We start from the raw sequence: 23,685 nt of genomic DNA on the forward strand, positions 1-23,685 counted from the left end.
CAGCCTTTTCATTTTTCTTCTTCCAGCCCCAGGATTCCTTCTCTTTAGACCCTCACTCAAAATCTTCTCAAAAAAAATAAAAGGCTTTGGCTGAAGCAAATTGTGCTACAAGTTAAAGGTTCCACAGCAAATTTCTCCTATTTCTGTGTATGCTCTGTTGAAGAGTTATTACAACACTGTTCAATAAATGTTTGAATCTGAAAATACACTGTAGTAAGTGCTAATTCCCGTACTTTTGTGAGTAGTTATTCCACAACTCATTTACTCCCATTATTAAATCCCCCAGTAGTTACCATCACACCACAAGTCAGACACAGTCACAAGCTTCACATACTAATTTGTTACACTTGCATCAAGTATGTTGATGAATTTACATGTTGATACAAAATTGATGTCTTAATGGACAGAGAGCTTCCACACTGAGTTTTATATAGAGTCAGTGGGTGTGGCAAGAGCAGGTACTCTTCAATGAATTAGGGATTTGTCAACATGCCAGCCAATTCAATCTGGCATAGTTTTTACAGGAATGTTTCTTTGTTTCAGCTACATAAAGTGAAAAAATAGGTTCTGCACTTCCTAAAATCAGTTCAGATGCTTTATGTGATCCATGAAATCATGGTATCAAGTACGTCAGTATGCAGTAAGTCATGACAATATCTGCACTGACCTGAAGTTCACTCCCACAGAGAGGTATGCAACATGTATTTCTTAGACCATGCGTGATCCATAATATCTAAGTACCTTGCAAGCTATCACATTTCTAGTATCTGATCAAAGTAATTTTCGTCCCTCACAAACAGATATCCTTTTAAATTAAAACCCTGCTACGCTAATATGTGGCAGACCAAATTATTTCCAACGTCAGTCAAAAGAAAGACTGAATTCCTCTAGTAAATAGGAAGACATTTTTACCACACTAGCACTTAAGTAATTTTCAACTTGATCTGACAGAGGCTACTTCCTATTTTGCATGGGTTTTGCAAAAATTAACTGTAAATAGAATTACCCCATACTGTGATACACAGTCCTGCTCTCACTGCACTGTACTATCATTCAGCATCCATGCAAAGATGCACAGCCAAGAAATACAAAGTGGCATTTACTGAGGAAATACAAACGTTGATTCCATTGCCCTTTGGAAGTGACTCCAGAGCTCAGAAGATACTCACAGGGCACATATCAAGCACTGCATTCTCAGATGTCCAGCTGAGGAGAGGCTAGCAGAGGGATTGTCAAACCAATCACACAGGCATGACCAAAAATCTCTGTCCACACAAGAAAGATATTAAAGAAATTCCAGAATCTACCTGTGACATTTAGGCTTACAAAAACAGCAAAACATTGTAACAAGCTGAGGTAATTAGCAAGCATCAAAACCTGTACATAGACACAAATCATACTGATAATCAGCAATGTCAAACAGCGAAGAGTAAAGAAGGTCTTAACAAAATTTGCCCCAAAAAATTAAATCTCAAGTGCACTTCCAAATCAGACTCTGATTTTGCCTTGAAACTGCCTAAAGCTGATACATGGTGTCCTTGAAATGTTACAATATATTACCATGGATGACTACCCCCCGTAAGCTAATTAGCTTCCTTGCTCTTAAGTGAAATTAAAACCTTTTAAGGGAGTTATGATGAGTTACAAAATCCGAAGCAGAAAAGTAATCAACCATGCAAATACAGAATAAAGCAGTACACTGTATATACTAACAACAGACATGCTATAAATAAAATCTCTGAAGCAAACTGCTCGAGGTCAAATTTTATCAGTCCTCTGAACACTTGATCATGTGGGCCTTCTTAGAGAGTTTGTAGCTATGCCTATTCATAAACTTATTTTATTATTTTGAACGGATTAGAGAATATGCAATTGTTTTATATTATTCTGTGGAATTGAAGACAGTAGACGGTTTACATACAAAAAATGCATCTTACTAATCATGACAATATTTTCTGCTCCGTAAAAAAAAAAAAGGCCTTGTATCAAGATTTAGGAAAAACAAGTGGGCAAGTCATTCTTTTATCCCTAATCTTGTTTCTTAAACTGACAGGTCACTCACTCCAGCAATCTGGTATTTCAATCTACCAAAACAATCTGGTAGAATTACTGTTTATTGCCCTTGTTTTCCACATAGAAATGTACTTATTAGGACCAGAAGTATTTTTAAAAATGCTTATTCAAGTAGCTTTCACTGTGAAGAACATCTTATTTTTGAGTGAAGGTTCTGCAGGTTTTCCCAACTTTATTTTAAAAAAATAACCCAAGAATTAGAGTTACTTAATTTTTCATTGCAACTTGTTCACATTTCACATTTAAAGGACCTGTACCAATGAATGTTTTTTGTTCTCTCCAATTCTAATGTACTAGCACAAGCCTGAAATGTTTGCTTTGAAATTTTCAGGGCCTGATCCAATCTCAGTCCAGATACTTTTGTTTAAACATTCCTTTGCAGCAGGAGCTGAAGTCGGTTTTACTAAAATATTTAAAGCAATCTGAATATGATCCTTTGTAATATCAACTGGTAAAACCTTCCTATTTTAAATGTAAATTTCAGAATCAATTTACATGTAAACATTCTTTTGAAAAAGTAAAAACCCCTGCTTTCATAGAGATTCCACATATATAAACAAAGCAGAAAAACTGCAGTACAAAGCAGATCAGACTGAGAACCTGCTTTCCCCCCATTTCGTATATCTTTAATATAAATACACTAAAAATGCTGCAGCTTAACAATCAAAATGGAAGCATGAAGTAGTACATCAGGCATGTTCGGTTTTGTTGGTTTTTTGGTTTTTTTTCTAAAAAGCTACAGAATAAGACATTTTCCTAAAGGAAAAACAATCCTAAGCAATCAAAAAGCCAAAAGAAGCCAAACTAGATTTGCGACAACTAATCAATGATTTACTTAAGAGGTATTTTAATAGCTGGATAGAACAGTCAGGAACAGTTTTAAATGTCCCGAGATGTGATTGCTCACTTTTGACTCTATATACAAATTGTTCAATACAGGAAGGTCATAATTTAGAAAATTATAAAATCCACTGTGACACCATTCTCAAATCTCCACTGATGAGGTCTGACTGAGGGTCTGAACGTTCCTTTGGACACAAGGAATAAGAAGAATAATATATCAGAAAATCCAGACACCCACAACTAACGAGGTCAGGTCAACAGAAGCATATGGTGTTCTGTCTGTGCATTGGCTTCAGACATTAAAGATAATTAAACACATGATTTGTTTGAGAAGAGTTATTGGCAGCACTGGAGATGAAGGTCTTCTTTTAAAACAAAGAACAGCAAGCTCCAGTGATGGGGGTGGGGGGGGGGCAAAATCTCACATTTGCAATTTCTTTGTCCTGGTCTGACTGTTAACTTAACTAGCATTCACACTTCTTTACCTAGTAAACACTGCCCAGGACTCTATGGATGAGTATAATCCCAAGGGCTTTTCAGGTTCCAGCTACTTGGTTTTTACTTTATTCCCAGTGCTAAGAAGCACTGTCAAGTCTGCTGGCATTTCTTCTTTAAAAGGAGAGTCATATAAAAAGGTCACTGAAATCATATGCTAAATCAGTTCCACAATAAGCAATCAGCATTTAACACCTCTCTAGCCCTGAACAGAAACACTCAGGAATAAATAAAAGCCTCAGATTCTATTCCCAAAATGCAAAGCTGTACAAGGAAAATTATTGCAACTTCTGTGTTAGACATACATAGTAGAAAGAGTTCAGTTTAAGAAATTAATGAAAGAGCTCAGCTGAGTATGGAATCCATTGAATTCAAGTAATTTGGACATTAACTCCTTAGCGTCAGAAAAAAGTTACCTTCAAACGACCTTCACCAAAACCCTCCACTTCGATATTTCTTACTTGTCTTGCACAAGACTCCCAAGTATATGACAGTAAAAGCAACTAGGAAATGGTCAACAGTAACATCACAGTATTACCTCAAAAATGGGAACACAATTTCCAGTGACAGCTTTTACAAAGATCATATGTCATGATCATTTTTTCAAACTAACCACCAATCAAAAACTACACTACAACTCTGACTAAAATCTTACACGGATCTACTGCTCAAGCAAGCATGAAGCTCCAGTTCAGGCAAGCGTTACAATCATAGCACTGAAACACACTTTACTTAAGATACAGTACAGGTCAATATCTAGCCTGTATTCTTGACAACACTGAAGAACTAAAATACTGCCTTTTTTTAACATATTAAACTAAAAGTCTATTGTACATTTCTGCAGAAATGCATGCATTAAGCATACATGTTGCATCCATTTATTATGTTCATTTCCATCATTTAGTTTAAATGTGTGTTTGTATACACACACTTTATTGCTACCAATAAACAAGAATATCCTCTTAAAACTACATAATAGCTAATTACGCTCATTGCTAACAAAACATATGACAGAAGCCATAACCGCTTATGTTGCTCCTAGCAGAGTGGGGCTTTATAATGTAACAATCAGCATCTCTGTGTGGTATAATTTCAGCATTGAAAATAGGAAAACGTAACCCTGGTAAAGCACAATTCTTTCACATCTGTTAAAAGAGAACAAGAGACAGCCCCTGAAATACTTAGATTTGCTGACAGTGTAAACAAATGTAGTTACCTTTTACGTAACTCAACTCCTTACAGTCAGTTTGACTACAAGTCATCTGTGAGATCTCATGTTTCTCCTCAAACCTCAGACAGTATTTTCCACTACTTTCTACAGACAAGCACATATACCTAATATTAAGATATCAAATCAAAATATTCATGCTATCTAGTGGTCTCAAATTCCTGGAGGTTTTTTTTTAAATATTTTTTAAATGAAAAATATTTCTCTGCATACCACCTTTTTATAAGCTACTGAATTTCTTATTCAATTTACTAAAAGAGTGTTCTCTGCAGTAACAGAATTCGTGAAAGTAGGGTCTTTGATTCTCCTTGTTATTGACTTGATAAGTTAAAACTGGAAATCGGATTTGAAAGAGAAAACAAGTTTCCATAAAAGCTCACAGTAAAAACATTTTTGTTGAAAGTGTTCGTTATCCAAACTATGGTGCACAAATAGTAAACCAATTTTCCAAATCAATTTGATAATCATTTAAGCTTCCTCTAATCCTGTCACTCACATCTTGCAAACAGCCATTCATAAAGTGAACCTGTATTCTACACGTTTTAAAAAAATATTTTACATATCTGATGCCCCCACATCAACCTCCTGATTTGACACCTACCGTTATAGCTATATTTTAAGACTGAAGAGATAACATTTTAGTCAACGGTTATGCACATTATTCCTTCTATTCATAATGGACTACACATAAGAAAAATAAAAAAACCTAACTGATCTAAAAATCAACTTTTTTTTTCCCCTTCTCCAGCTCTTGTTACACCAGTAAACTATGTTGCTAACATTACACAATGTTTACAGCTGGAACCAAAGCCAGCCAGTGCCTTCCCTAGTGCCTAGAGTTGATGAACCTCCTGATACAAAGGATAAAATAAAAAATTCTTGGTTAAAAATTACGAATAAGGTGCAAGTTTAGTAATTCTGTTCTGGAAGCACCCAAAAGTCTTAAATAATAACCATAATTCAGAGAATATTGATGACAGACTTAATTTCTAGTTAGGAGGAGCATTATAATACACACAGATAGGTCTACATTTAAAAAAAAAGAGGAAAAAAAACCCACTGAATCAGGTATTCTTTAGAGATGACCATCACATAATCAATATGCAGTTGTGAGCACTAGTGTAGCTCAAGCCTGAAATTATGGCATTACACCAGATCCAAATTCAACCCTAGCTGGACACCTGAAACTAGTTTAATCTCAAATCTAACATGGTCTCCACGTATCATATTTGTTTTGTCATTGTTTCATGGATTTTCCATATGTATAAAAAGAAAATGAGTAAAAGGTTAAAAAAATCAAGGCGGGGGACAGGAAGAACAGACATGTTTGATCATATGCAACTGCTAGAATAAATAATATACTTTAACAGATCAGAATTTCAATTGTGGCAAACGAAGCTGTAAACAGGAAAAGAGTGGTCTAGAAGCAGCAACAAACATTTTCACAAGGTTAGAGAAGGCACTACTCGGCTTCTAGTTAGACTTGACTAAGGTCATTGGAATATGTCACATGGTATAAGAAGCTGAAGGTTTTGTGGGGTTTTGTGTAAGAAGTCAGAGTCTCCAAAATACTCAGTGCATAAAATTAATATTTTGGTTTAACTTTCCCAAATCACCATATTAATTACATATTTTAATTAATTTCCCATTACACTACTCTATCAATATTATCAAACATTAGTTTGTGATGCTACAACACCACAGGGAAATGTGGTTCCATTTGTATTCCAAATGGGATAAAAGTTTCTGAGTAGAATTACAGCTTTCATATTAATCCTTTCTGTAATAAGGAATTGAAGAGTTCATGGAAGAACTAGCACAGAGTAGGAATTATTTCCATAGAAGAGATCCTAGAAACATCATCTGGTTATAAATCACATCTTAATAAAGACAATTTGAAATAAAGACTATTTTGATTTTTACTTACAGGAAAGATTTTCGGTTTTGCTAAAGATTTGTTTAAAAAACTTTTTGCATTACAAAAATTGTATATAGAATTCCATTTTTACTTTTGAAAGATACAAATCAATACAGCCATCAGATGGAAGTCTCTATTAAGTGTCCCATTACTTTTATGCCATTATTGCAGTATATAAATCAATCTGCTCTTTTCAAAAATGAAGGGTAGAGTTAACTGCATCAGCCACCAACTCTACGGTTTCACTTAAATACCACAAACACCACCACCCCCTTTACCTTAACAATCAGCCTCCTACATTTAACTTGCATTTGAAAAATGCATCTATAATATCTCAATAAGCAACACAGCAAAGTAGCCAATGCCTTTTTCTCCGCTGGCACATTTAACAACAACAGTAAAGATGTACAAACAGTAAGAGGCACAAGACCAGACACAGATAAAAGCAACAAAGCTTAAGCTCAGATTCTTGCCAATTCAAAAGAGGACCAAGTACAAAAGTACACCCACGAACACAATCACAAGGAGCCTGTCCTACACTTTGCAGTATCAGGAAAAAAATCAAAGATTAACATATATATGTTTAAAAGTCTGCTTGAGTTTTAAATAAAACTGCTCTCTCACCTAGCACTCTGGTAATTTTGTGCGCCTAGTGATAGCCAAGACTGTGGGGCAGGGAAGGAACACCCAAACCTGAACATAGACACTGCATCCACACAGATCTGTTTTCCTACAGCTGTTTCCACCCCTTCTCACTTACGTGAGGTGTTCCATGAGGTTACTTACTACCCCCTACCTTGGGACATCTATCCCAGTGGCCTCAGCTCTTCCCCAAGGCTCCTGTCCACAACCCAGGGCCTTCTGTTCCTCTGCCACCATAACCCCAGCCAGCAGAACCAGCATTCAGCCCTTGGCGCACAACTCTTCATGTTGTTCCCTGTGTATGTCTTCCCATACATGTAATTCTTTCACACAGTAACAGCATCTGCCTTTAACCACTAGCAAAAGACAGCAGTGCTGCAGCAGACAGAGCCCTGCGCCCATTGCGTGGATCAGAGCCCAACACTGCTTCTGAACTCCAGCCCTTCCCTCCATGGGACCAAGTAGAGACTCTGTCCTGGTCCAAACAGCCTGTTTCCTCAAAATTTACAGGAATACAGTGTTACTGACAACACCAAATTTGAACCAAGCGAGGAAGACAGACTTAAAAATTATTACAAAGAAGCGACAGAGGGAAAAAGAGGATACAACGGCATGTCTTAAGGCAAAAGAAGCTGCAGTGACATTTTAACTTTCAAAAAAGTTAATCACAGCCATCCTACTTTCATTATCTGAGTCATTAGTTTACCATTATGACAGCACCAGAGAACAACTTGAAGCCATTCATTTGTACCGAATATACGAACAAATTGTGAATGTCCTGGCATCAAGTTTTTTTCCTGCATGAGGACAAACTCTCAACCTCACCCAATTCAAATCTTTGACCACTGCAATCTACACGTAGCTAAAATACCACAAAACCCGATGCAACTGATCTCCCCAAAACACAAGATAAAAGCCTTCCATTCAGTTATAGCTTGTTCCAAATTAAAGACCTTATCAAACTAAGTTAAGCACAGTTAGGTTTAAAGCAACATATTACAAATACAGGACCAAGCATTAGTCTCTTTTTCAGTGTCTCCGCATACTATAAAATTGCATATTTGTTGTATACAACTGCCTTCTCAGTAAAGCAGTGTGGAGGAGAACAGGGGAAAATGAGCACTGACCTAAAAAAGTCACCTCTACCTGTGAATGTGTGTGTCCTATTTACATCAGGAGAGAAAACAGTTACTCTACCACCACATGTCTACACACAGGAGTTTTAGAGAGGTCTCCACTATTTCTATCTAAAGCCTCCCCAAGCAACAGGTACATCTGTACAAAGCGAAAATGTTTAATCCCAGCGCTTCCACACAAACAAACTCTACAACACGTATACCTCTATACATCCTCCAGAATGTGACTTGCAGCACATACGCCAACCAATCAGGCAGTAACTGAGTGGCTGATCCCTCTCAGACATCCCAAAAAGAATGTGGACTATTCTGCAATTGCTCAGCAACTACTTATCACAAATATGCACTTACATAAAACTTCCCAAAGGTGTCACTTACAGTGCACATATAAACAATCTCTATGCACACAATTGGGATTTCTGATCACGCAGTAACCTGGTTGGCAACATGATGCCTGTGCAGCAGCATTCACCCATCCAGGCCTAACAGGCTCTGAAGACCTTCTGCCCAGGCAAGATTTCCATCAAGAAAAAGTCGTCATGCCCAGGAAAACCCAGGTGAATTCATCCCAAACCTTCTCCATGAAACATCATATTATATGCCTACACAATGTTGAACATTCAGGGCTCAGATTTTGAGAGTTAAGATTCTGTATATTCTCAGATGGATTTAACTCAGCTAAAGACCAATGTGGCAAGGAAACAAAGCACACAAGAAAGCAGAGCCATGACACTGAAAGAAAAAGCAACCGTTCAGTTCTGACAACCTGGAAGCTTCTGAAAACTTCAACATGATTTGTTCCTACCACAGAACTGTCAATAGCTGAGTTTCTGTACGTGTAAATCAAGACACTCTTACTTTAAACCATTCCTTTCCCTCCCCTCGGAAACCAACAAAATACACATATACAGGCCAGGAACTACAACAAGAAAAGCTAGCTTCCTAAATCAGAATGAGATTAGTAATGGTAGATCCACAGCGAAATGTTTAACATTTTAATACGTTAGAAGAAAAGTTATCCATCAAAAGATAACTAGTCAGAAGAGTGCTACCACCTCACAGTTAACAATGCTATTCTAAGAGCTGAAACTTTCAGAAATTCTTATTAGCTTGGGCACAAAATTCAAGCATTGCAGAATTTTGATTATCGTTTCCACACATGCTAGTGGGTTCAGGTTGCTGATGCTCCTTGTTTCTTCGTGCCTTGACAACTGTTGAACAAGCTCTGTTTCTGAGAACATATTCTTTCTAATTTGTCCTCTCTGCAAACAACTTAGGATCAAAGCTTCACCACGCTCCCATGTTGCTGCAACTTAACAACAACCTTGTAAGTCAAATGAGATCCCATCGCATTTGTTTTATTCAAATCTCTCTCCAACAGTACCTCTACAGTTTGTCTCTAGAGACTGTATGACCAAGTATGAGGGCTGTTTATTCACACAACTACTTTACTTGTAATTTGTAATGGAAAAAAGATTTAGTTCAACCCATCTCTGAACTGCCTGAGGAAACTTCGATGTTCATGACATTGGTATGTGAGACCATGATCTATCTGCAGGCTACAAAAGCAATACTTATGCTTGATAAGCATAGGAAACTTTTAAATTCTTTTTGAGCATAAGATAGCAAAATTACAGACTGCCGCAAGCAAAAACAAGGTCTCTGTTGTTTACTGTTACATAGATGGGTGGGTTGTCTGTGGGAAACATCTTCAGGAATAGACAGAAGCAGCGTGAAAGCCAAGGAGACAACCAGAAAAGCCGCTGGAAGCACAGCTCTATAAGACTGTCTAGAGTAATTGCTTTTTAGGCAGAAACTAGCTGGAATAAAGCCTTGCACTGTGAGCAAGGAAACCACTTTCTATTCACTTTCTGCTATGTTCAGGAGAACAAAACATAGTGCATTATAAAACAAAACTAAATTATAGACTTACCAGTGTCTCATCCTAAAAAGAAACAACTTTAGGATTCTAATCCTAAAGACTGTCTCAGTAATGGAAAAAGCTTTTTTGTTATCCAGACAGCAAATAGTCATAGTTACTGTCGTGGTTTAGCGGCAGCTCAGCCCCACACAGTCGCTCGCTCACTCCCCACCGGTAGATGGGGGAGAGAATCAGGAGGGTAACGCTCGTGGGTTGGGATAAGAACAGTTTAATAATTAAAATTAAAAGAAAACAACAGTAGAAATGCAATGTAAAGGGGAACAACGAGAATTAAAAGAAAACAACAGTAGAAATGCAATGTAAAGGAGAACAACGAGAGGCGCAAAGCCCCGGGGGGGGGGGGGGGGGGGGGGAAGGGAGGGGAGAGGGGGAACGAACCGCCGGAACAAACTGCCCGCGCCGCAGCCGCGCGCCGCCCGCTGACCCGACGCCGCGCCGCCTCCGTGCTCCCTGCCACTGCCCCCACCTCAATATATTGGTCATGGTGTCACATGGTATGGAATGAACCTGCCATTGGCCAGTCGGGGTCAGCCGCCCCCACCATGGCCCTGCCCCTCCCAGCCCCCCCCCGCCACGCGGCAGAGCGCGGGAAGCTGGAAAGGTAGCTGACCCCCACAGTGAGGAGAATTAACCCCTTCTCAGCCAAAACCAGCACATTCTCCACCCCTTATTCCATACCATTTACACCATGCCCAGGTCCCATATGATGCAATACAACCATACCAACCACCACCCCTCCCCTTCCCATCCTTTAACATAATACACAGACATCATTCCCTTAGTTCATGGACCTTCCCTGTACAATGTCCATTAAAAATGTCCATTGAGTTCATCCAGTCCATGACTCTGGGCTCCATCTGTTGTATCAGTCTTTCCGGGTGGGAGAGATGGTGTGTGGCGTTGGGTCGCTGCATACCGAGTCAGTCATCGTTCCATCACTGCTGCACGGCTTGTTTCATAGTTGATCTTCCATAGGTTGGGAGGCTCGTACTCTGGTATCATTGGTACAACACAGAGGTGACACACAGTATTATATAGCAGTTCACATTGTGCCATTCAGTTCATTGACTGTTTTCACCCAAAATCAAATCCCCTTGAGGCACACATCGGATTTCTCCATCCTCCTGCATCACCCACCAAGTGCACCCAGGTCCTCGAGCAAAAGCAATCCCACGAATGGGTTTGCCTTTGCCGGAGGCAGGAAGAACCCAGACTGTTTTGCCCAGCATACTTTTTGTGTGCACTACAGGGACTCTATCCCCTTCCACAGTACGTAAGGATTCTGACTGGGCAGGGCCAGCTCGGTTGGCAGATCCCCTCGTGTTGACTAACCACGTGGCTTTTGCTAAATGTGTATCCCAGTGCTTGAATGTTCCACCCCCCATTGCTCTCAGTGTAGTTTTTAACAGTCCATTGTACCGTTCAATTTTCCCAGAGGCTGGTGCGTGATAGGGGATGTGATACACCCACTCAATGCCATGCTCTTTGGCCCAGATGTCTATGAGGCTATTTCGGAAATGAGTCCCGTTGTCTGACTCAATTCTCTCTGGGGTGCCATGTCGCCACAGGACTTGTTTCTCAAGGCCCAGGATAGTGTTCCGGGCAGTGGCGTGGGGGACAGGATATGTTTCCAGCCAGCCAGTCGTTGTTTCTACCATTGTAAGCACATGGCGCTTGCCTTGGCGGGTCTGTGGGAGTGTGATATAGTCAATTTGCCAGGCCTCCCCATATTTATATTTCAGCCATCGTCCCCCATACCACAGAGGCTTTACCCGCTTCGCTTGCTTGATTGCAGCGCATGTGTCACATTCGTGGATAACCTGTGCAATAATATCCATGGTCAAGTCCACCCCTCGATCACGAGCCCACCTGTATGTTGCATCTCTCCCTTGATGACCTGAGGTGTCATGGGCCCACCGAGCTAGAAATAGTTCACCCTTATGCTGCCAGTCCAGATCCACCTCAGCCACTTCAATCTTGGCAGCCTGATCTACCTGCTGGTTGTTCCGATGTTCTTCAGTGGCCCGACTCTTGGGAACGTGAGCATCCACATGACGTACCTTTACAACCAGGTTCTCTACCCGGGCAGCAATATCTTGCCACAGTGCGGCAGCCCAGATGGGTTTGCCTCTGCGCTGCCAGTTGCTTTGCTTCCATTGCTGCAGCCAGCCCCACAAGGCATTTGCCACCATCCAGGAGTCAGTATAGAGATAGAGCACTGGCCACTTTTCCCGTTCAGCGATGTCTAAGGCCAGCTGGATGGCCTTTACCTCTGCAAACTGGCTCGATTCACCTTCTCCTTCAGCAGTTTCTGCTACTTGTCGTGTAGGACTCCATACAGCAGCCTTCCATCTCCGGTGCTTTCCCACAAGGCGACAGGACCCATCAGTGAACAGGGCGTATTGCTTCTCATTTTCTGGCAGTTGGTTATACAGTGGGGCTTCTTCAGCACGTGTCACCTCCTCCTCTGGTGATAATCCAAAATCTTTGCCTTCTGGCCAGTCCATAATCACTTCCAAGATTCCTGGGCGACTGGGGTTTCCTACTCGAGCCCGCTGGGTAATCAGTGCAACCCATTTACTCCACGTAGCATCAGTTGCATGGTGTGTAGAGGGGATGTTTCCTTTGAACATCCAGCCCAGCACTGGCAGTCGGGGTGCCAGGAGCAACTGTGCTTCAGTACCAACCACTTCTGAAGCAGCTCGAACCCCTTCATATGCTGCCAATATCTCTTTTTCAGTTGGAGTATAGCGGGCTTCGGACCCTCTGTATCCCCGACTCCAAAACCCTAGGGGTCGACCCCGGGTCTCCCCTGGTGCTTTCTGCCAGAGGCTCCAGGTAGGGCCATTCTCCCCGGCTGCAGTGTAGAGCACATTTTTTACATCTTGTCCTGCCCGGACTGGCCCAAGAGCTACTGCATGGACTATTTCTCGTTTAATCTGTTCAAAGGCTTGTCGTTGCTCAGGGCCCCATTTGAAATCATTCTTTTTCCGGGTCACTTGATAGAGAGGGCTTACAATCAGACTGTAATTTGGAATATGCATTCTCCAAAAACCCACAACGCCCAAGAAAGCTTGTGTTTCCTTTTTGCTAGTTGGTGGAGACATGGCTGCTATTTTGTTGATCACATCCATTGGAATATGACGACGACCATCTTGCCATTTGATTCCTAAGAACTGGATTTCTCGTGCAGGTCCCTTCACCTTACTTTGTTTTATGGCAAAACCAGCTTTCAGAAGGATTTGGACTATTTTCTCTCCTTTCTCAAAAACTTCTTCCGCTGTGCTGCCCCACACAATGATGTCATCAATGTACTGAAGGTGTTCTGGAGCTTCTCCCTGTTCCAGTACAGTCTGAATCAGTCCATGGCAAATGGTAGGACTGTGTTTCCACCCCTGGGGCAGTCGATTCCAGGTATACTGGACGCCCCTCCATGTGAAAGCAAACTGTGGCCTGCACTCTGCTGCCAGAGGGATTGAGAAGAATGCATTAGCAATATCAATTGTGGCATACCACTTGGCCGCCTTTGACTCCAGTTCGTATTGAAGTTCTAGCATGTCTGGCACGGCAGCACTCAACGGTGGAGTGACTTCATTCAGGCCACGATAGTCTACTGTTAGTCTCCACTCTCCATTAGACTTCCGGACTGGCCATATGGGACTGTTAAAGGGTGAGTGGGTCTTACTGATGACTCCTTGGCTCCTCAGTTGGTGAATGAGTTTATGGATGGGGATCAGAGAGTCTCTGTTGGTGCGATATTGCCGCCGGTGCACTGTTGTGGTGGCGACTGGCACCTGTTGTTCTTTGACCTTCAGCAACCCCACCACAGAAGGGTCCTTTGAGAGACCGGGCAAGGTAGACAGCTGTTCAGTTTCCTCCGTCTCCAAGGCAGCTACACCAAAAGCCCACTTGTAACCTTTTGGGTCCTTGAAATACCCTTTCCTGAGGTAGTCTATGCCAAGGATGCACGGAGCCTCTGGGCCAGTCACAATGGGGTGCTTCTGCCACTCATTGCCAGTTAGGCTCACTTCGGCCTCCAATACAGTTAGCTCTTGGGATCCCCCTGTCACTCCAGCAATGCTGATGGGTTCTGCCCCTATATAGTTCGATGGCATTAAGGTGCACTGTGCGCCGGTGTCCACTAAAGCTTTATACTCCTGTGGGTCGGACGTGCCAGGCCATCGGATCCACACAGTCCAGTAAGCCCGGTTATCCCTTTCCTCCACCCGGCTGGAGGCAGGGCCCCTCTAGTCCTGATCATGGCAGTCACAACTCACTTCCTGCAAATGTGAATCAGGAGTCCCTCTATTACACTTAGAAATAAAATCTGCACTTCTACTCCTCTGTCTGGGGACTTGTTCACTGGAAATTGGAGCAGCAGCTTTCCTGGAAGAGCCCCCCTGAGTGACTGTTCTTCCTTGCAGTTCATGCACTCGTGCCTGTAGGGTCGAGGTAGGCTTGCCATCCCACCTCATCATGTCCTCTCCGTGGTCACGCAGGTAGAACCATAGGGTGGCCCGTGGTGTGTATCCCCTTCTTTGAGCCAAAGGACGCTTATTCCTAACAGCTGAGACACTGCTCTGTCGAGGTGGGGAGTAGGACAGATCTTCTTTGAGTTGCTGGACCTCTTGGGATAGTTTCTCCACAGCAGAGACAAGCGAGGAAGAGATATTTGTGTCGTAATCTCGGAGTCTATCTATCACCTCTGCCACCGTTGGTGTCTCGTCATCTTTCCAGGACATCACTGCCAATGAGTTTGCATGCGAAGATGGTGCGCTCCGTACAAACTTCCGCCACATGGGTCGTGTGCACTCGGCTTCATCTGGATCTTTGGATGACCGTTGATCATCCAGGTCACCATAAATCACCTCAAACACAGCTAATTCCCTTAGATACTGGATGCCTTTCTCCATAGTTGTCCATTTTCCTGGGCGATATGTAACATCTTCTTTAAAGGGATACCTTTCCTTCACTCCAGACAGGAGTCGCCTCCAGAGGCTGAGGGCTTGTGGCTTTTTTCCTATTGCTTTGTCAACACCCCCTTCCCCAGAAAGGGATCCCAATTGTTTGGCTTCTTTTCCCTCTAGTTCCAGGCTACTGGCCCCATTATCCCAGCATCGGAGCAGCCAGGTGACAATGTGCTCACCTGAACGACGGCTATAATCTTTTCGCATATCTCGCAACTCGCTTAAGGACAGGGATCGGGTGGTCTCTATTTCATTTATTACTTCTCCCTCCTCTCCCCGCGATGGCCCTGGTTCTTCATCATCCCGTTCTAAACGAGTTGATGTCCGCTTCCAATATTTTGTCTTGTGTATGGGGGCAACTGATACTGGTACGGGTTTATTTTCTGAGCTAGCTCCGGTACTTGTTGTGGGGGTTTGAGTGGCTGCAGTGCCTGTCCTCAGGGCTGGATTGTCTACAGTGCCAGTCACTTTGCATTTCAATCCAGAGACATTCTCTTCCCCCTGGGGGCATTGAATGCTGTTGAGCAGGGCTCGGTATGCATGGGCCAGACCCCAGCATGTTGCAGTTATCTGTGTCTCTCTGGAGTTCCCAGCGTAACAACATACTTTCTCCAAATATTCTACTAGTTTTTTAGGATTCTGCACTTGTTCGGGGGTGAAACTCCAAAACACTGGGGGTGCCCACTGCCCTAGGTATTTGCCCATGCTATCCCACATGCCCTGCCACTCATAACTATCAAGCCTCGGGGCAGATTTCTGGGTGATATTCTTAAGTTGCTTAGTCAAAACCAAAACAACCTGCCCAAAAACTAACAATAAGTGCACCTTAACCACCCAAGGATGTTCAAGATACAAAGACGTTGTTGTAACAAAGGCACAGACATCATAGAACAAAGTTGCAAAGGTATTATTCTGTATTTCCTCCATATAAAATCTCTCAGAGGAGGAGGTATAATTGCTAATTGCCTCAACAAGGTGGTATCCAAAGTACAGTAACGGTTTCAGCAAAAACCCCAAATACCAGATAAAGCTGAAAACGAGTGTTTGTATAACAAATCTTGTAGGCAAAACATTACTAATCACAGCAGAACACAGCAGACTCAACAAACCAACACCAATCTGTAACACCAACTGCAAAAAGGACAACATGGTGCTGTGACCAGCAGCTGTTGTTATCTCCAACCCTTGAGCCCCACGTTGGGCGCCAAAAAGACTGTCGTGGTTTAGCGGCAGCTCAGCCCCACACAGTCGCTCGCTCACTCCCCACCGGTAGATGGGGGAGAGAATCAGGAGGGTAACGCTCGTGGGTTGGGATAAGAACAGTTTAATAATTAAAATTAAAAGAAAACAACAGTAGAAATGCAATGTAAAGGGGAACAACGAGAATTAAAAGAAAACAACAGTAGAAATGCAATGTAAAGGAGAACAACGAGAGGCGCAAAGCCCCGGGGGGGGGGGGGGGGGGGGGGAAGGGAGGGGAGAGGGGGAACGAACCGCCGGAACAAACTGCCCGCGCCGCAGCCGCGCGCCGCCCGCTGACCCGACGCCGCGCCGCCTCCGTGCTCCCTGCCACTGCCCCCACCTCAATATATTGGTCATGGTGTCACATGGTATGGAATGAACCTGCCATTGGCCAGTCGGGGTCAGCCGCCCCCACCATGGCCCTGCCCCTCCCAGCCCCCCCCCCGCCACGCGGCAGAGCGCGGGAAGCTGGAAAGGTAGCTGACCCCCACAGTGAGGAGAATTAACCCCTTCTCAGCCAAAACCAGCACAGTTACACAGCAGGAATAAGGTTACTGAATAAGATACTCCATTAAAACATCGGGGTGAGAGAGGGAAAAAAAGGAAAAAAAGTCACACTTGAAAATAAAAACAAGTCACTTTTTGAGATTTTTTTCTAGCACAATATTTTCAAGGTTCCTAGCAGTTCAAGGGGTGCAGACGTTAACAATAAAAGGTTAAGTGAATCTTCTGAAACATTTTATGTGTTTGAAGGGATCAAATTTTATGATAATAAAGAGCAACTCTCATATCTCATGCAAATAACAATATTATTTAGTATTGAAATGCACTGGCACGTCGTCTTTGGCACAAGACAAGACGATCTTGGCAAAGATCAAGAATACCTAGTATAACTTAGGTTAGAAGGGACTTCTAGGGGTCATCTAGTCCAACCCCCTGCTCAAAGCTACTTTCAGCAAGATAGCTAGTTCAAAGTTAGATCATTCCTGCCAGCTGTAGGTCCTTCCTACCTAAGACTTATTTTGGGAGTGTCACACTGTTTAAAAAAAATCAAAACAAAACACAAAAACAAAAACCAACAACAGTGTAACTCACTTTTTGTGCTAGTCCAAATCTCTGTTGGTACCAAATATGGTGTTGGTGTCTTTTACTTGCCATCTTTGGTTTAACTTGTTCTTGAAAATGCCTATATGGAAATTTTTCGCCCCTCCCAACAATCTACTCCAGCATGTAACTGTACTTGCCATTACAAAAAACTTTTTCCACTACCTAACCATGCTCTCCTTTTTCAATTTCAGTCCCTTATATCCTGTTACTCACTATGGCCACAGACAGTAGATTGTGTCTTTTTTTTTTTTGGCGAGAACTTTTAAAGTATTTGAAAATTATCTTCCCATGTCTCTTCTCATACATTTCCTTTAAACTAAGCAATGTCAGGAAACTAACCCTTCCCTTACAGTGTAGATTTTCTGGATCTTTGATCACCTGTTGCTCCTTTGAACTCCACCTAATGAATCTATTTTATTTGCAGGGCACCATGCCTAAGTGGGCACAGCAGAAAGAAGATTTCCTGTGTCTATCTGGAGTAGCAGACCTCAAACTACTTTACTTCCTTAACACCCTTTTCTGTTCAATTTCTTTTGTTTTCTGCAATAATGTGGTGACTCACGCTTAGCGTGCAATTTACAGTAAACTGCTATTCCTAACTAAAAACCTAACATCAAATTTCTTCCCCATTCTTTATGTATACATTTGATTTTCTTCTGCTTTACTGCACCTCATATTTTGCCTGGGGCTCTTTCACCTACCTTCAACCCTTCATTCACCCCCCTCCTGACTAAGTCTCCAATTTGCATAAGTTATTTTAAACTTCAATCTCTCTGCCTACCTTCACTTCTCTCCCAGCATGGTGCTGTTTGAAATTTTGTAATACATCTCCCCCTCTCACCACCCAAATTGACTAAGGAAAATATCAACCACCACCAAAACCAGGACTGATCATTGCGAAGCCTCCTCTTGCTGTTAAAAATGTGAAATTACTCTACGAAGACACGTTATTAGCAATAAGATAAATGCATGCTGGCTTATAATCCATTGCAAAGGTTTCTTAGTAGACATGTTCACAGATATACATATCTTACAGTAGAGCTGTTTGGGTATGAGCAGCTGGGTCAGATGCAACTTTCTTTCCTGGGTTTGCTAAATTACTTGTGTGTCTGCATGGGAGCAACCACCATTTTGGAGGAGTCATGCAAGCATAAAATACTCAGGCTGAAGTAGCATTAAGAGAAGCCACACAGAGCAAAAGTATTGCCTTTCCCCATTCTGAGGGCTGGGCCACAATCAAGAGCGCTAGCTCAAGATGTTAGCTGAGTCTGGTCACGGTTTTAGGATACCACAAACTGTTGAGCTAACCTACCTATCAGGTTACAAAAAAAGCAAGGGGACAGGGCAGTGCTGCAAAAGCCCCTTTGGTTGTGATCCTTTCCGCTGCAGCTCACCAAAATCACCAGTGTCCGAGTTCTGCTGCATCAGGTACAAGACGGATACAAAGATACTGCAGACCTAAACACTGCCCACCTGAACAGCTGGGATACATACCTCTTCTGCTCAATTCAATTGGGACAGCACATTCACTACCTGCACAGGACTTTCAGTAACCATTCCAAAACTGCATTCCTGATTGGCCTTAATGTAATTCAACTCCTATTTTTAATATCAGTAAGCTATAAGCCAATTTGTCAGTTTTGGAAACCAAGCTTGAAGTGTATTTTAGACCAAGACTGGAGTAATGTTCATGTGCTGGTGTTAAAAAAGAAAAAGGAAACTCCTATTTCCTTTAATTTCAGCTCCTGAAGGGTCTGCAACAGAATTTGCAAAGGAAACCAGTGCTTCCCTTCTATTTAACAGAAAAGGAAAAGAGACCCCTCTCTCTCCCCCCGCCTCCCCCAAACAAGCTGACTGGCATAAACTGTTATGTGCTTTCTACTTCAGCATCCCATCCTGTCCCATCCCTCCCCTTCCCCTGCCTCCACTCTTCCCAGTTTATAATCCATTTAATTTTTTTGGTTGGTCAGTCTTAATGCACATCAGTGGGAAATCAGCACATAACTCTGAAAATCAGAATGTGCAGCCAGAAGACTGTTATCAGCATTTACTCCAATAACAGCTTCTCTTAGGATCAAAGCATAAACTAAGGTGGGTTATGGTTGCAAAATACTAACAAGTATCTCTCAGATTTCTCATCTATTTTAAAAGAGATTATTTGCATAACCACTGCCAAGAAAAACAAATATATATACACATATATTTATCTCCTGTCCTCCTTGCCCTGTTTCCTTCATGGTTCTGTAGGACCCTTCTCTCCCTCAGGGAATTAATATTCTTGGTTCTTACTCCAAAATTTTCCACCATCAGCTGAGGCCTTTTGTTTTAGTCTCAGTTAGGTTTTATTATGCTTGTTGTTAAGTTTAGGTGTTTTTCAGCACTTATGATTATTGTGGCTGACAAACAGTGCAGTAATTCCAATTTTATGAAAACAGCCAAAGGAGAAAGACAACAGTCTTCTACAGCCCAGGCCATTTTCTCTCCAAATGAGAGAAAATATCATGCTTAAAACAGTAGCTCCAACCATCATTTCTTAAGTATGAGGGAATATTTAGCAAAATATCTCAAAAGTAAAAGTCCTCTAGGAGGTCTTCCCGTGTGAATTTAAATCAGTTTACCAAAATAAGCCACCTTCATACAGCGAAGAGATCCTACTGTTACACCACCACCCTTAGATGAACTGAAAATAAATAGCTTTTTCAAGTAATTCTTCATCGTTAAAGAAGAATGTTTTGCATGGGAAAAAGATGACATGCACTACTAGTTTCAGCTTGCTTTGAAAACTACATAGTTTAGACAATCCTGAAGGGTTAAGTCACATCAAATTTTCGTAACACATATTCCATACAGGTCCTTACCATTTCAAGTAGCCAAATGCCTTGCAAACATGATGCAAGGCACTGCCAACTACTGTCTATCACCAAGAATAATGCACTCATACTTTACACAAGAAAATGCGCTTTGTTTTTTTTTTTTTTTTAAATCAAAGGCAGCAGGATCAGAGTAGGACTTTAACATGGGAAGCAAAGTGAGGAGGTTGATGAATGCTTTGCTGAGGAGTTTCATCCTACTATGGCTGCCCTAATTCAGTAAGGTTATTTACCTTCCTTACCAATTTCCATGCTGGTGACAGGCATCGGGAAGTTTGTTGATGCAGGACGAAGAGGTTCTTGAGTATTATGGAGCATAATGCTCTTCCTGGAACATTATGTACTCAGGCTGCTAGCCACATTAAAGATCAAAGCATCAAGACTACACTCTCTACATAACACAGAACAGCTTTAACGTAAATTTTGTGAGTGGTGTAATAGGTAAACAGTGCTGTTTTGTACTGGTTAGGTCTTCTTAAGAGCAGGGCCTTTAGGATAAAAAAAACACACCACTGCATTTCTGTAGTTCACAAATGAGGTGGTGACCTGTGACCCTGAGCAGGTCAGTAGTACCAAAAAGCACGATTCAGTCAAAAGAGATGGTGTTAAACATAGTTATAGCATAAGGGCTGGTGTTAAATATAGTTATAGCATAAGGGCTCAGTCATGCAAGGAATTCAAGGATGTCTGACACTGAACTGACAACCTGTGACTGAAGTGACTGCAAATCCTTTAAAAGTGCTCCTTCTGTGCACCAAAGTAATCTGCATTTTGATATTATTTGATTTCTAACATCTAATTCATTTTGCATTAACTACCGCATATTTTTAACTCCTAGAAAGCAGCCTTAGAACTCTTGTTCATGAATCCCACAAGAGAGGTCTTTCCCAGGTGTATTCAGGGCTTGTACTGCTTCCTTATAACTCCAGTACTTCTAGACACTGCATGGGGTCCAGAAAATTACAAAGATCTTAACTTTTAGAGACTATCTCCAATGACCAGAGGTATTTCAATCAACCTTCTTCAGACACAGTTAACTTTAAAAGGAAAACCATGTAACTGGCCATTTATTCGTTTTCATCCAAATAGCAGTATCTGCCCTGTGAAAGGTTATTTACATCATCAGACCACTGGGTGAGCTAAAGCCATGCTGTTTCCAGTAATGGAACTTCAGACAGAGTATTTCCTTCAACTCTTGACAACTTCTCAGCATATCCTTAAAGCTTGTAAAGCACTGTTCTGCAGAGACAATTTTTTGCACTTTAAACCAATACCAAAGTCTGTATTGCTCTCAAGTGTCTAAATCCTACCCTGCATAGACCGGGACTAGGTATATTTACTAGAAGATGATGTGATCTACAAAAATATCACATCATTCCAGTCTTATTGCTATTCTGCAAATGGTTCTGCATTTTAAGTGACAATTATCCAAGATCTTAGTTCCTCAATTAAAATTAATCACTTGAAGACTGGATTAGGGTTGTTAGAAACAAGGCCCTATGCTTCTGCTTTTAAAAAGCAATATTCATTTCAGTTATCACTGAGAAGCTAGCAATTTGGGGGGTTGCTTTTTCTTTTAAAAAACATAAATAGTATTTTCTTTCCGAGCATAAATTTACTTTGCTACCCAGACAAATATCTACAGGAATCTAGTAGATGCCATATAAATGCAATAAATAACAAAAGATGATGACAGAGTATGTGACATCCCATAGCTTTACAGTGAATGGGAACAGCAAGCACTATATTTGCTTCTAATTGAGCCACCCAATAATTTGTAATGAAAATGTTATCAAGGAATTAAGATACCATCCCACAAGACTTGCTTAATAAATATAAGATATCAAACACGAAAAAAAATCTTAATAAATACGTATCATCAGTTTCTGAACCTTTCCCATTGGTGCAGAAAGGTCTGACTGAAAACATGGTACTAAACAAACTCAAATCTGTTTTGGTTTTAGAAAACATGTGCAAGTTAATAAAATGCTAAACGTATGTTAAAAAGTAAAATTTAAAAAACAACATTCTACCTGTAAATTTCTCTTGAAGCAACACCTTAAGAGCAAATTACCAAGACTTCAGTTTCATAACTGTGATTTATGACCAATTAACATAGTACTGACGTCCTGTTACACTGACTTTTATTTAACAAATTACCATCTTAATGCTCAACAGCAAGATCTGGAAGAAGATAAATGCAGAACTTTTATACCAACATTAAGGAAGTATTGATTCTAAGCATTCAGATGGAAAAAAAGTATAAAAAAATAGAGCAGTCTGACCAACAAGATTAAATTCTCACCAAGTGCCATATATACTAGTACTCTCCAAAGAGCAGATTTTGTTAATTTCTTTTAATGGGGACTTTTCTTTGTGTTATGCTTTGACAAAAGAAAACAAGACTTGTAAATCATATGTCAAGTAAGAAAGCAGAAACACATGAGAAAATTTCAGAGATATATATTTGCTGAAGCGAAAGCAAAATTCTTGTGAGGTTCTTCAGCAAGAAATGAATCAGTAACAAAATCTAACTAGACAACACTGTATTAGCCAAAATGAAGAAAATACTACTTACAGTGCTATTCAGATATCCTTTTCTTGTCAGTCTTTGGCACATCTACACTCTTGTTATCCAATTAAAAGATCTATACATACATCACCACAACCTCGAGAATCTGACATTTTTCCTATTGCTTACATTCAGAAGGCTAGCCTACCAACCAACTGCTACAGCAGAGATCACACCACAAAGCATCTGCTTCTCTGACAAGTGCCCAATTTGGGGGTGGGGGGAGGGGAAAATCAATATGCCACAGAACTCATCTGCTTCTTTTATGCTTAAATAAGGGTTACGAGCTGGCTATGCTACAACAGACAGTATTCCTGGAAAACATCAGCTTCCTCTTATTGGACCTGAGGCACAACTGAAGATAATATTCTCAGCAGAACAGTCAGAACAAACCATGTAGTAATCTCACCCAGGACAGAATATGTGTTTTAAAATTACCTGATCTTTCAAGGACACAGTCTACTATGTTTCAAGAGATCAAATGTTCATAAAAGAAAAAAAAAAACCAAAAAAACAAAATTTCTTTCTTCTTCTAGAAACCATTGCTGAAGAAGTTTATTTGCTTTACTGAGGACAGAACCGAAACATCTTACTTGCGGTGAACAGTCTTGACCCTCAGAAAAACTGAATTTTCCAAGGTTCATGTGGAG

At 41.3% G+C, this 23,685-nt stretch overlaps 1 protein-coding gene across 2 annotated transcripts in view; it reads right to left on the reverse strand.

Annotated features, from left to right (window-relative positions):
- MGAT4A (alpha-1,3-mannosyl-glycoprotein 4-beta-N-acetylglucosaminyltransferase A) overlaps window positions 1-23,685 on the reverse strand; it is an 84,942-nt gene that overhangs the window by 56,056 nt on the left and 5,201 nt on the right. The window lies entirely within an intron of this gene.

This window comes from Phalacrocorax carbo, chromosome 1 (assembly GCF_963921805.1).
Source record: "Phalacrocorax carbo chromosome 1, bPhaCar2.1, whole genome shotgun sequence".
Lineage (NCBI taxonomy): Eukaryota > Metazoa > Chordata > Aves > Suliformes > Phalacrocoracidae > Phalacrocorax > Phalacrocorax carbo.